The following is a 9,883-nucleotide window of genomic DNA, read 5'->3' on the forward strand; positions in this document are numbered from 1 at the left end:
AATCATTTAAGCAAAAAAAAAAAAAGAAACTGACTGAAAAACTAAGTGTCATCCATTCCGAACGCTAAGTTGCACAGGGGTTTCAAATCCAAAACAGCATCTCACTCACTTTTCTTGTTTGAGATATGTCAATAACGATATGAATTTGAAACGTTGAAGCAACCCACTGAATTCCAATTGAAAGTAGCATAGATGTGGTACCGGACCAAATTTAATGGACCGAGAAAAATCCAGGGGACAAAAGTCTACCCGTTAAGTTTATAGCTAACAATGAAAAGCACTGCCGGCTCGGGTGGGAAAGTTTTGAAACTATCTATCATAACAGCACAGTTTGTTAAAGCTCGCACTGCCATGCTGGAGGAGGAGCCTCACAGAGAAAGTGATCATTGGGCATGCTAACAAACCCACGTTAGCTTGTTCTATAGGGGGGGGGGACTATGCTGCTGCTGCATTTTTACGACAACAATAAATAAAACCAAACCAAAAACACTACGCCCACTGAGAGAAACTGCTAAAATATCGGTCAAATAGCTTTATCCTTAATTTTCTCTCTCTTTCTGTATGTAAAGCTTCTAGTCCAAAGAAATCCTCCGCCCACCTGACCCGCCCATCCTACTGACCACGCCCACCGGAGGGGCGTGGCTTGTGGCTCAGGGGGGTGGCGGCCATTTTCCATTCCCACTTGCAGTTCTGTCTGGATGTAACACAGGCTAAACCTGCCATACCAAAAAAACAAAACAAATGGGTATGAAACCAAAAACTGTCCCAAAGAGGTTTTCATTGCTTGTTTATTTTTAAGTACTTAAAACAATGATTTGCCAATACCTATGTGTCTACTATTATTGCTATGTTCCTTCCTAGGTTTTTGCAATATGGGATATATTTTTTTTTGTATTTAATGTAATTTATGTTTTCTTTTTAATTGTGAATTAATTTAAGCGAACAAATTTTGTTGCCAAATCTCCCTCAGAACCCTTTTACCCTTGATGATTAGCTTTGCCAAAGTTTACATTGTAAATGTTCCTTTTTCTTTCCGTTCAATGCTGTATTTATTTATGAGGTGTTTTTAGAACACGCTAGTTTTGTACTTAATAATTTAATGTTATTTAATTAGATGTAATTGTTTTTTGATGAATATTTATGGGTATTTAAGAATAGTAGGTTGCATCAAAGATGCAGTGCTTATGCCAGGCCTGTTAATTTATTCTTAGTTAGCTTTACTTTAAAAAGCAAATGCAATGTTGTTTAATGAATGTTCAGACTTAATGGCAGAACCATGTAGGAATGTCAGACTAGACTTGCATACTTCTGAATGTCAACACTTGCTCTCACTTTTTAGCCAATCTAGTTTTTTTGCTCTGGTAATGATTTGCCTTTACTTTTCAAAAATGACAACAATCTCGTTACGACAAATATTAGCCTACTGAATGATGAGCACTGCATCTGTTTTTTCTTTCCCTCCCTGTGTTTTTTATGGCTAATTTGTCGTTGTTTTTTTTTGTTGGTTGGGTCTTTAATTTGTTTGCATTCTGCTGACCATTGTTGAACAAGCAATGAATTTCAGACTGATGTTCTAGTGACACCTGATCAGGGGAAGTAAGGGCCACACGTTGACATGAACTGACTCACCAAAGATAACTGGAATCCTTGAGAGGCCAATAAACCGCGTGTCTTTACATCCACGCAGCTCATACCCTGGTTAAGGTCTTATTCATACATTGAAATTATATACAGTATTCACATGTTCAAAAGTGCCATTTTATGTCCCAAGAAGAAAGAAAGAAAGAACGAAAGCAATTTAGAGTCAAACCGATTTAAGCTACGTCTCAAACATCTGCATAACTCAGTTGAATCAAATCAAAAATGCTTATAGCTCTTCTTGGGTAGATATAATAGCGATAAAGACAAAAATACAAAACGCTCTACTTTTATGATCACAACCTTAAGAAGCCCCTAAGGAGACATGAGCAACAGCCTTTCTAGTGCACACCAGAAACTTTAAGGAGTAACTTAACACTAAATCCACTTTTCAAGTTATTAAATTACACGTGCAGTCACTTTATTTCACTATTGATCCCGCTTTCATTTTGTAGCGTTCATTGCAAACATTTTTTTTTTCCTTTTTCCAAGAGAAAATCCAGTAATTCTGTCAGGGTGTGTCAAGGTTCAAATGCATTCTGGGTTTCTGCGGTGTAAACGAAAACCATGGTCCATCTGCACCAGATTGGCTCCAGTTTTTACGGTGTACACTTATGGGCTCCGCACAACTCAACAAGCTTAAATAATGTCCTCTCCAACATTCCATAAAACATTCAACTTTAGAGTAATAACATAAAGTATGACATCCGATGCTTATATCCAACTCTTTCTATGATTCTCTATGTCGGTATAAGATCTTATCCAGGTTATTGTAAGCAGAATGGGATGTTAACACACAGCACCTCTACAGGAAAACACCTGCTGTGTTTCCCCATATTCCCAAATATTGGTGTGTGTGACTGTGTGAATGCAAACACGCCGACTTGTTTCACTCGTTAGGAAGGAAAACTGAGGAGTCCCTTAAAGCTAGCTGCTTCCAAGACTGACTTTGTGTGTGTGTAAAAAGAAAAAAAAACCTTTCTATTTCAATAGTGAGAACCGGAGAGGCTACCTCACTGACTTTCCATTTGTCCTTTTAATCGTGTTGATGAAACCAAAGAAACCAAAGATTTTTGTCCTCTTCAGTACGGTCTGCGCTCAGCTCCATGCGTTTGTGCTCTGTTCTTAATGATGTTGCCTCATTATGTCCTCTTTTCTACTTTCTCCTTTCCCTCCTTCTCTCTTGGCCTTGCAATGTCTCTTCTCATTGAAAAGACGGAGTGTGAATGGGGAAGAGGCAGGTGTGGTGCGGGGTCAGCTGGATGCTGGATATCAGGGAGCGCAAGCAGATTCACTCAATCAACATTCGTGTGGGTAATGAGCCTTAAAGCGGTCAGTTTCAATTTCAAATTCAGCAATATGACAAATGACAAAAAGGCTTGTGGAGAGCAACTCTCATAGGAAGGAACAGGGCTCCACCTCGAACACTGTGTCCAGTTCTTATAATACATCCGTGGCTCACATTGCCAAAAACTAAAATGCTTACGTTTAGCAGGCGATGGTACAAAAGTAACCATCTTTATTTAGCATGCGACATAACGTGTTAGCATTTGCGAATTAGCACTAAGAGTCATGTCCTTAGTCTTAGGTATTAGGTATTTGGTTACAGACCAAACTATAGGACAAATAGAAAGTTTGACCTAGTGATGGTGCTACATTTCAAATTACAGGTTCACCAAAATGATTACAATTAATCCTGTGAGGACCTTGAATATCTGTCCTAAATTGAATGGCAATTTATTTGATAATATATTAGATATTTTAGTCTGAAGCAAAGTGGTGGACCGACCACCTGATTGGTGAGAAGCAGCATGTTCCCAGCATGCTGAGACTGAACATTTAAGAGTAAATAACGTAGATGTACTACCTTATTAACTTCAAAATAAACATACTGTGTGTCATTGTGAAATATAACCAGCCCAGTAGAGATCAGGAGACACACAGCACAAGATATCCCAATAAGGTCACAACAATTCTCATTTGTTATTTCAATGCAAAATTTTAACATCATCCGAAAGTAGCAAAAACTTGAAATCTGGGTTTGTTGGTGAACTTTTTTGGTTCCGTTTTACGGCCCCTACACTGCCTCCACAAAACCAAAAACACAACCCTGAGCTAGATGATGATACTGATCACACACTCCTAGCTCATGCAGGAGAGTGAAGGACAAGAACTTCAAGTTGTTCGATGTTTTCATCAGCGTGGAGACAGAAGGCTGAGGAGTTGCATATCTTAGCAGAAATGTCATTGTCTATGTAATCAGTTGATGCGGTTAACAAAACACTGTTTTTCCATTAAAGCAGCAATATAAAAGTCAGGTTAGGGATATCCAGTACAATGATGCCATTTCGCTTCACTTTTTACAAGCATTTGGCTTAAAAATTAACCAGGGAAGCCCAATGGCGTAGTAAAAGATGTGCGGCTTGTCCTGGTTAGAGTCGAGGGTTGAGCCAGTTTTCAGACTCCTTTCCCAAAAGAAAACAAAGAAAACACGAGACAACAAGACGTTGAGATCCCTTTTGTCGTAAAGTAGGAGATAACCTAGGATGTGTGCCTTGCTTGAACCAAAGCGAAGTCTAGTCTTCTCCAATGTGCTACACTTTCTAATTCTGTGAAAAATAAATACCTCAGCGCCACCTCCGTTTCCTCTTCCTCTCTGGTACTTTGCAATGCAATCAGCGCAAAGAAATCCTGAGTCAATACCAAAGGTTTTCTGTTCTGTTTGACTCTTTCCTTTTACTATCCCCTCTCTTTTTCTTTCTCTATGATTTCTGAGCTGGGTTTCCACAGGAAATATCTATTTTATAAGCTTATCATCTTCTCACAGATTGTCTAGAAAAAAAAAAACGTCCAATCTGATTCTCTGTGTGTTTTTAGACGGATCTGAAACGATGAGACCACAATTATACATGAACTGAAAAAAATATTATTAAAATTAAATTTGAGTTGTTAGCATTCAGGCAGCAGAATGAGACACATGGAAGTTATTTCGTGCTGTTAAACCTGTTTTCTCATCATCACAGAGTAATCTTTAGAACTTATTATCAGTCGCAACACATTCTCACGCCCATTGCACCAAACGCCTCTAGCTCACCCAGTAAGAGTGTTCGCCCATGTTGGCTGAGTCCTGCAGAGGCACGGGTTCGAATCCAACCTGCAGCCCTTTGCTGTCATCCCAAATCTCTCTCCCCCCCCTTTCGTGTCTACCCACTGCCACGTTAATAAAGTGAAAAGCCCCCCCCCCCAAAAAAGTGACGCTTGGTCCGGCGTTTGTTACTAACGCAAAATTTCTCCTTTAGCGTCATATTTAGACTTGCTTGGTCGGGACTCTCTGCGTCACTTTTTGACGCTCTGGGTCAGGACGAACTGACGGGACAGTTAGGTTGAGGAAAAGACCGTGGGTGGGGTTGCAAATGGTGTCCAGAATGGGACTCAAGCCCCCAGTGTCCTTTTGGGTCCGTTGTAAAAAGGATGTTGTTTGATCCATCCACCACCGCAACCAACCTCCTTATGCTGATTTTCAGTCTTTTTAACCCTCATGTAGTCTTCCTATTATAATTGAAAATCAATTATGCTTTTTATCAATGTTTTTAACTTTTTCTTAAATTTTTTACACTTTTTTCAACACTTTTGACGCTTTTTTTCAATGTTTGTCACTTTTTTTGACGTTTTCAGCACTACGTAACACTCACTTATTAACTGTAGTTTTACAGTTATTTTTGGGACTTTTTGTTCAATACTTAAGGAAAGTATACCGTTATAACGTTTGAGTTAGAAAAGCAGAAATTAGGAAATTATTTCGACTAAAAGTAAAGGAATGGATGTCGATGGATAATCACAGACTGGAATATGTCAACTTTTACTATATAACATATACATCAAAAACACTTCAATTTGTTTTTCAAATGCTATAAAATTGAATAAGAAGGCCCAGAATCACCCCATAGAGCGTTGTGTGGAATCAATCATGTTATTTTGAGGAATTAAAAAGAACATTGATATAGGAAAGCGGGTCAATTTGACCCGAGGACAACACGAGGGTTAAACTACATGCTAGCATTGTCGCTAAAGGGTGATCTTGCGTCTGAACCAAGCGTCACTGTTTTAAAAGTAAGAGAACATTTTTTTGGGGGGATCACAGGACAGTCATTTTATGATTAAAGGGAAGCTTTTTCTGCTGACTGAAAACCAAGCTTGAGATATCTTGAATTAACTGATCGTGCAGTCTCACCTTCAATGGCCCCACCATTAAAACAAACAGTGTTTAATACAACCTATCCGATGTAAGCTTTGTTGGAAATGCAGCTCCTTCCTCCTTCTCTTTCTTCAAATGGTCGCAAAGCTTTAAACGACGAAAAAGCATGAGACAAACGTGTGCGAGTTGTGCGCACACCGTGCTCTCTTTACCAAACTGTTGCAGATATACCTCATAGACACTAGAGTTAGGATGATGTTATAATAGCGTATGTCATAAATTATTCACTTGCTCTTCTTCCTCTTTTTCTGGGGGGGTAACTGTAAATTTAAAGCAAAACAAATGTGGGGAAAAAAAACTTTACACATTTTTAAGTTGTGATTTTTTTATTTTTTTTGTCATAGTTAAAAAGTTGCGCTAAAACCAAAAATGAAAAATGCTTGTTTTCTTTCTATGCTCTCTTTCTTGTTGATGTATTACTGTTTTCACTCTGTCCCGTCTGACTGATTTATAATTTCACATCTTTTCTTTTTTTTTTTTAAGTTTACTCTGGTTCATTTGAAGGGGTCATTGTCCCCCTCATGTGGAAATTCTTAGGATTGGGAACACGTTGGAATGATGCCCAGAATAATACCGGCTTCTTTGATCCATCGGCTTGGTTTTAAATCCAGCCACATTTTTTAGTTTATTTCTATGCATCGTTTTTTAAAGTCACGTTTTGGTGTCCTTCCTCTCCTGTTCTAATGCTAGCATCACAGTTACATTATCCGTACAGCAGTGCTATAGCCCAGATTTTATGCATGAGTATATTTATGATTAGCTAGCCGTGTAATGCATTGTGATACTTATTAGTAACCTTATTATTATTATCATCCTCTCATTTCATTTCCAAAATGCTATGCTATACACACAGAACTTTGCGTTGCATCTCGCATTAGTTTGACCTTTGACCTTGGGCCGAAGCGACCCGAGGGCGAAGCATCAGCGTCTATGAGAAAACATCAGGAGGTTTTCCGTGAGCTACAGACCGTTCATCATGCAGCGGTCTGTAATCAAAGCTGAAACTAGTCTGCAAAATTGGCTTTGAACAACAAGAGTGAGAGAACAAATGGCCCAAAGAACAAAATTAAGTAAGACTAAAAACATCAAATGTTTTACTCTTTCTATCTGGATTTAAGTTACTTAGCATCAGAACATTGTTATTGGCAAAGAGACGGGAATATCAAAAGGAAAATACTAACTCAACAAGTTTGAAAGGCCAAAATAAATCAAATCTGTGCGTTGTGTTTGTATTAAAGTTCATGCAGTGTTAGTTTAAGGAAAACCAAAGTACATTTTAAAGCACTTCTAGTCCTACCTTTCTTACATTCCTGATTCGCTTCAGAGCATCAAGCTACATCTGAACTTAGGAAACAGAAAACCTTTTTTTCTGATTGGAACATACTTTGAAAATGAAAAATAATGGGCTTACAAATTGCATTTTTTGTTTTTGGATGGTGAAGAGGTTCAGATGCAAGATATTTCAAATGAATTTTAGCATAAAGAATAATGTGTTAATGATGAAAAATTGCTTACTGTAAATTGATGTTGATAGCTTTACACTACACTGTCATCAAAATCAATATACAGGACTTCGGGGGCTTTGTACCAAACTAATCAGATTAAAATTATATGCATTTAAGTGTATTTCCCATGTGGACAGTAACATTTAGAACAAAAAACTGCAACGTGTTGATTCCAACATCAGCAACAACAACATTGAGGTGGCAAAGGTCAAAGAGGCAAATCCATGACATCCGTCTATGAACCAAATCCCAATCAGTCCACTTTTTAAGTTACTGTGGGAATCCACACACCACTTCTGTATCAGATAACTTATTCAAGCCCAAACATCAAGCTTGACCACATTTCTCAATCACACGCTCTCCCGCCAAAGCCTCATCTAATCCAAAAATGATATTTCATTCCTTTCTGTTTACTGACCCCATTTTTCTTTTTTTTCTTTTTTTTTTACCATTTTCTTTCATGGTTGTCATCCAACAATCAAAAATCAAATGATGCATTTTTATTTTTTGACATTTGGTTGAAACAGAAATAGAGAAGTGACTGAAAACTTGTGGTGTGGAATAAAACGATGATGAAACATGAAGGAGCTATTGGGAGAATTAATGTTGTTCCACTCTATGTATAAAAGAAGAAAAAAAAAATCAATAAAGAAATCACAATGGTCTTATCCATGTACAACTTTTCCTCTGGTTATTTTTGTATCGCCTGAAATATCCTGATGGGAAACACAATTGCAGGTTCATAAGCTTAGATTTCATATTTGGTTATTTTATTAGAGAATTAAAAGTATTTCCATCTGAAATGTCTTGGTGAAGAACAATAAAATATGAAGAACCAACCAAAATAGAAATACCTCAAAACTTCACTTACTGTATATAATATAAATGAAAGGGGAAATATTATAAAGTACTTTCAGGTTCATATTTGCATTTTGTGTTTGTACTAGGACATGTTTACATGCTTTAATGTTCAAAAAACAGTTCATGTTTCTCCTACTGCCCATGGCTGCTGCACCTGTAGTCACCCTCTGTATGAGAGGCTCTGTTGGAGCGCCTGTCTCTTTAAGCCCCCCCTCCCGGAAAATGCCCAGTCTGCTCTGATTGGTCAACGTGTTTTCTGGACTCTCCACTGCGCTCCGATTTTGTTTCCCTAGTAACAGCTGGAGCTACTGCAAAAAAAACAAAACAAGAAATCCCTAACTAAACTAAATACTACGCAACTTGACATGTCCAAGTAGTAATTTGACCCCCGAAATTGGGGCAAAAGGACCAACATTGGCAGGCAAGATAACTATCTTGCGTTAGCATGCAGCTACTAAACAGTTAGCTAGCAGTGTGCTAACGTTAGATTGTAGAGGAACGGAGCAGCACTTTCTACCGTCGAAAATCGCAGATAAAGGCGTTTAAACCAAATACTACATAACCAGGAATGTTTCAGGAGTAATGTGACCCGTAATTGGGGAGAATTGAACAAGATAGGCAGCCAAGACGACATATTTTAGTGCCGTTAGCATGTAGCAACAATGTAAACATTCCAGTCCTGCTTACCTGGGGAAGCTGACCAATCACAGAAGGCCAGCTAAGCGTTGCGTAACACTTAGCCCAGAGCAGGAAAAACTGATCACTCTGAACATTTTAGCTCACAGGGTTCTGTCTAAAATACATTTACCTCGTTTTTTTATATAAGTTTTGGCCTCTATTCACATGGAAATCTGACATTATAACATTGTAGACATGACAGTAAATACAGAAAAGCATAATATGTCCACTTTAATGAAAAATAATGTAGTAAAACTGTTGTGACTGGCTCTAACTATGTGGGATAGATAGAGCCAGTCACCCCAAAATTTTAAAGATCCCTCCTCAATCCTAACGCAAAGACGGAAAGAACAGGCCCTATGATTCTTATTGTTAAATTGTGGCGCATTAATTCATAACAAGAGTTATCTCAAGACACTTTACAGATAGACCACACTCCAGAATTTACAAGACCCAACGTTCTAATAGTTTCCTCCAGAGCAGCAACAGTGCGACAGTGGCGAGGAAAAACTTCCTTTTAGGCAAAACCTCGGTCAGACCCAGGCTCTTGGTAGGCGGTGTCTGACGGGCCGGTTGGGTTAATGAAGAGTGGCAAACAAAAATGAAAAAATTAGTAGTTGTACAGTTCTTTGTAGTAGTTGGCGTAGCAGGACGCTGTGCGGCATTACAAGGCCCAGCGACTAGCAGGACGTAGCAGGACGTAGCAGGACGTAGCAGGGCACTGCAGTGTAGCAGTTGAACATGGCATCCAAACGTGTGCGGGACCCATGGCGACAGCTGCTACCCTGATTTTGGAGCCCTCTGATCCAAGGGAACATGCTGGGGAAAAAAGAACATAAGGACTCCAGGGAATGACTCCCCAGAGCTAGGTTAGTAACAAGCATTTCTGGGACATGGATGCACTTAAATGAAAAGATGGTAAGATAGAGGAGAGAGGAGCTCAGTG

At 38.7% G+C, this 9,883-nt stretch overlaps 1 protein-coding gene and 1 long non-coding RNA gene across 3 annotated transcripts in view; one reads left to right on the forward strand and one right to left on the reverse strand.

Annotated features, from left to right (window-relative positions):
• Positions 1-278, forward strand: part of onecut2 (one cut homeobox 2) — a 53,413-nt gene extending 53,135 nt beyond the window's left edge. For both annotated transcript variants that reach the window (XM_032538816.1, XM_032538817.1), the window contains one exon: positions 1-278. This exon is cut by the window's left edge and continues 5,266 nt beyond it. The gene's annotated coding sequence lies outside the window, so the exon portion shown is untranslated.
• The window catches only part of LOC116703854 (uncharacterized), a 17,214-nt gene extending 10,229 nt beyond the window's left edge, over positions 1-6,985 (reverse strand). Inside the window, exon 1 of the long non-coding RNA XR_004335527.1 lies at positions 6,862-6,985. This is a non-coding gene — a long non-coding RNA (uncharacterized LOC116703854). The remainder of the gene's footprint in view (positions 1-6,861) is intronic.
• Positions 6,986-9,883: the final 2,898 nt, after the last annotated feature.

Source organism: Etheostoma spectabile, chromosome 16, assembly GCF_008692095.1.
Source record: "Etheostoma spectabile isolate EspeVRDwgs_2016 chromosome 16, UIUC_Espe_1.0, whole genome shotgun sequence".
NCBI classification, from domain to species: domain Eukaryota; kingdom Metazoa; phylum Chordata; class Actinopteri; order Perciformes; family Percidae; genus Etheostoma; species Etheostoma spectabile.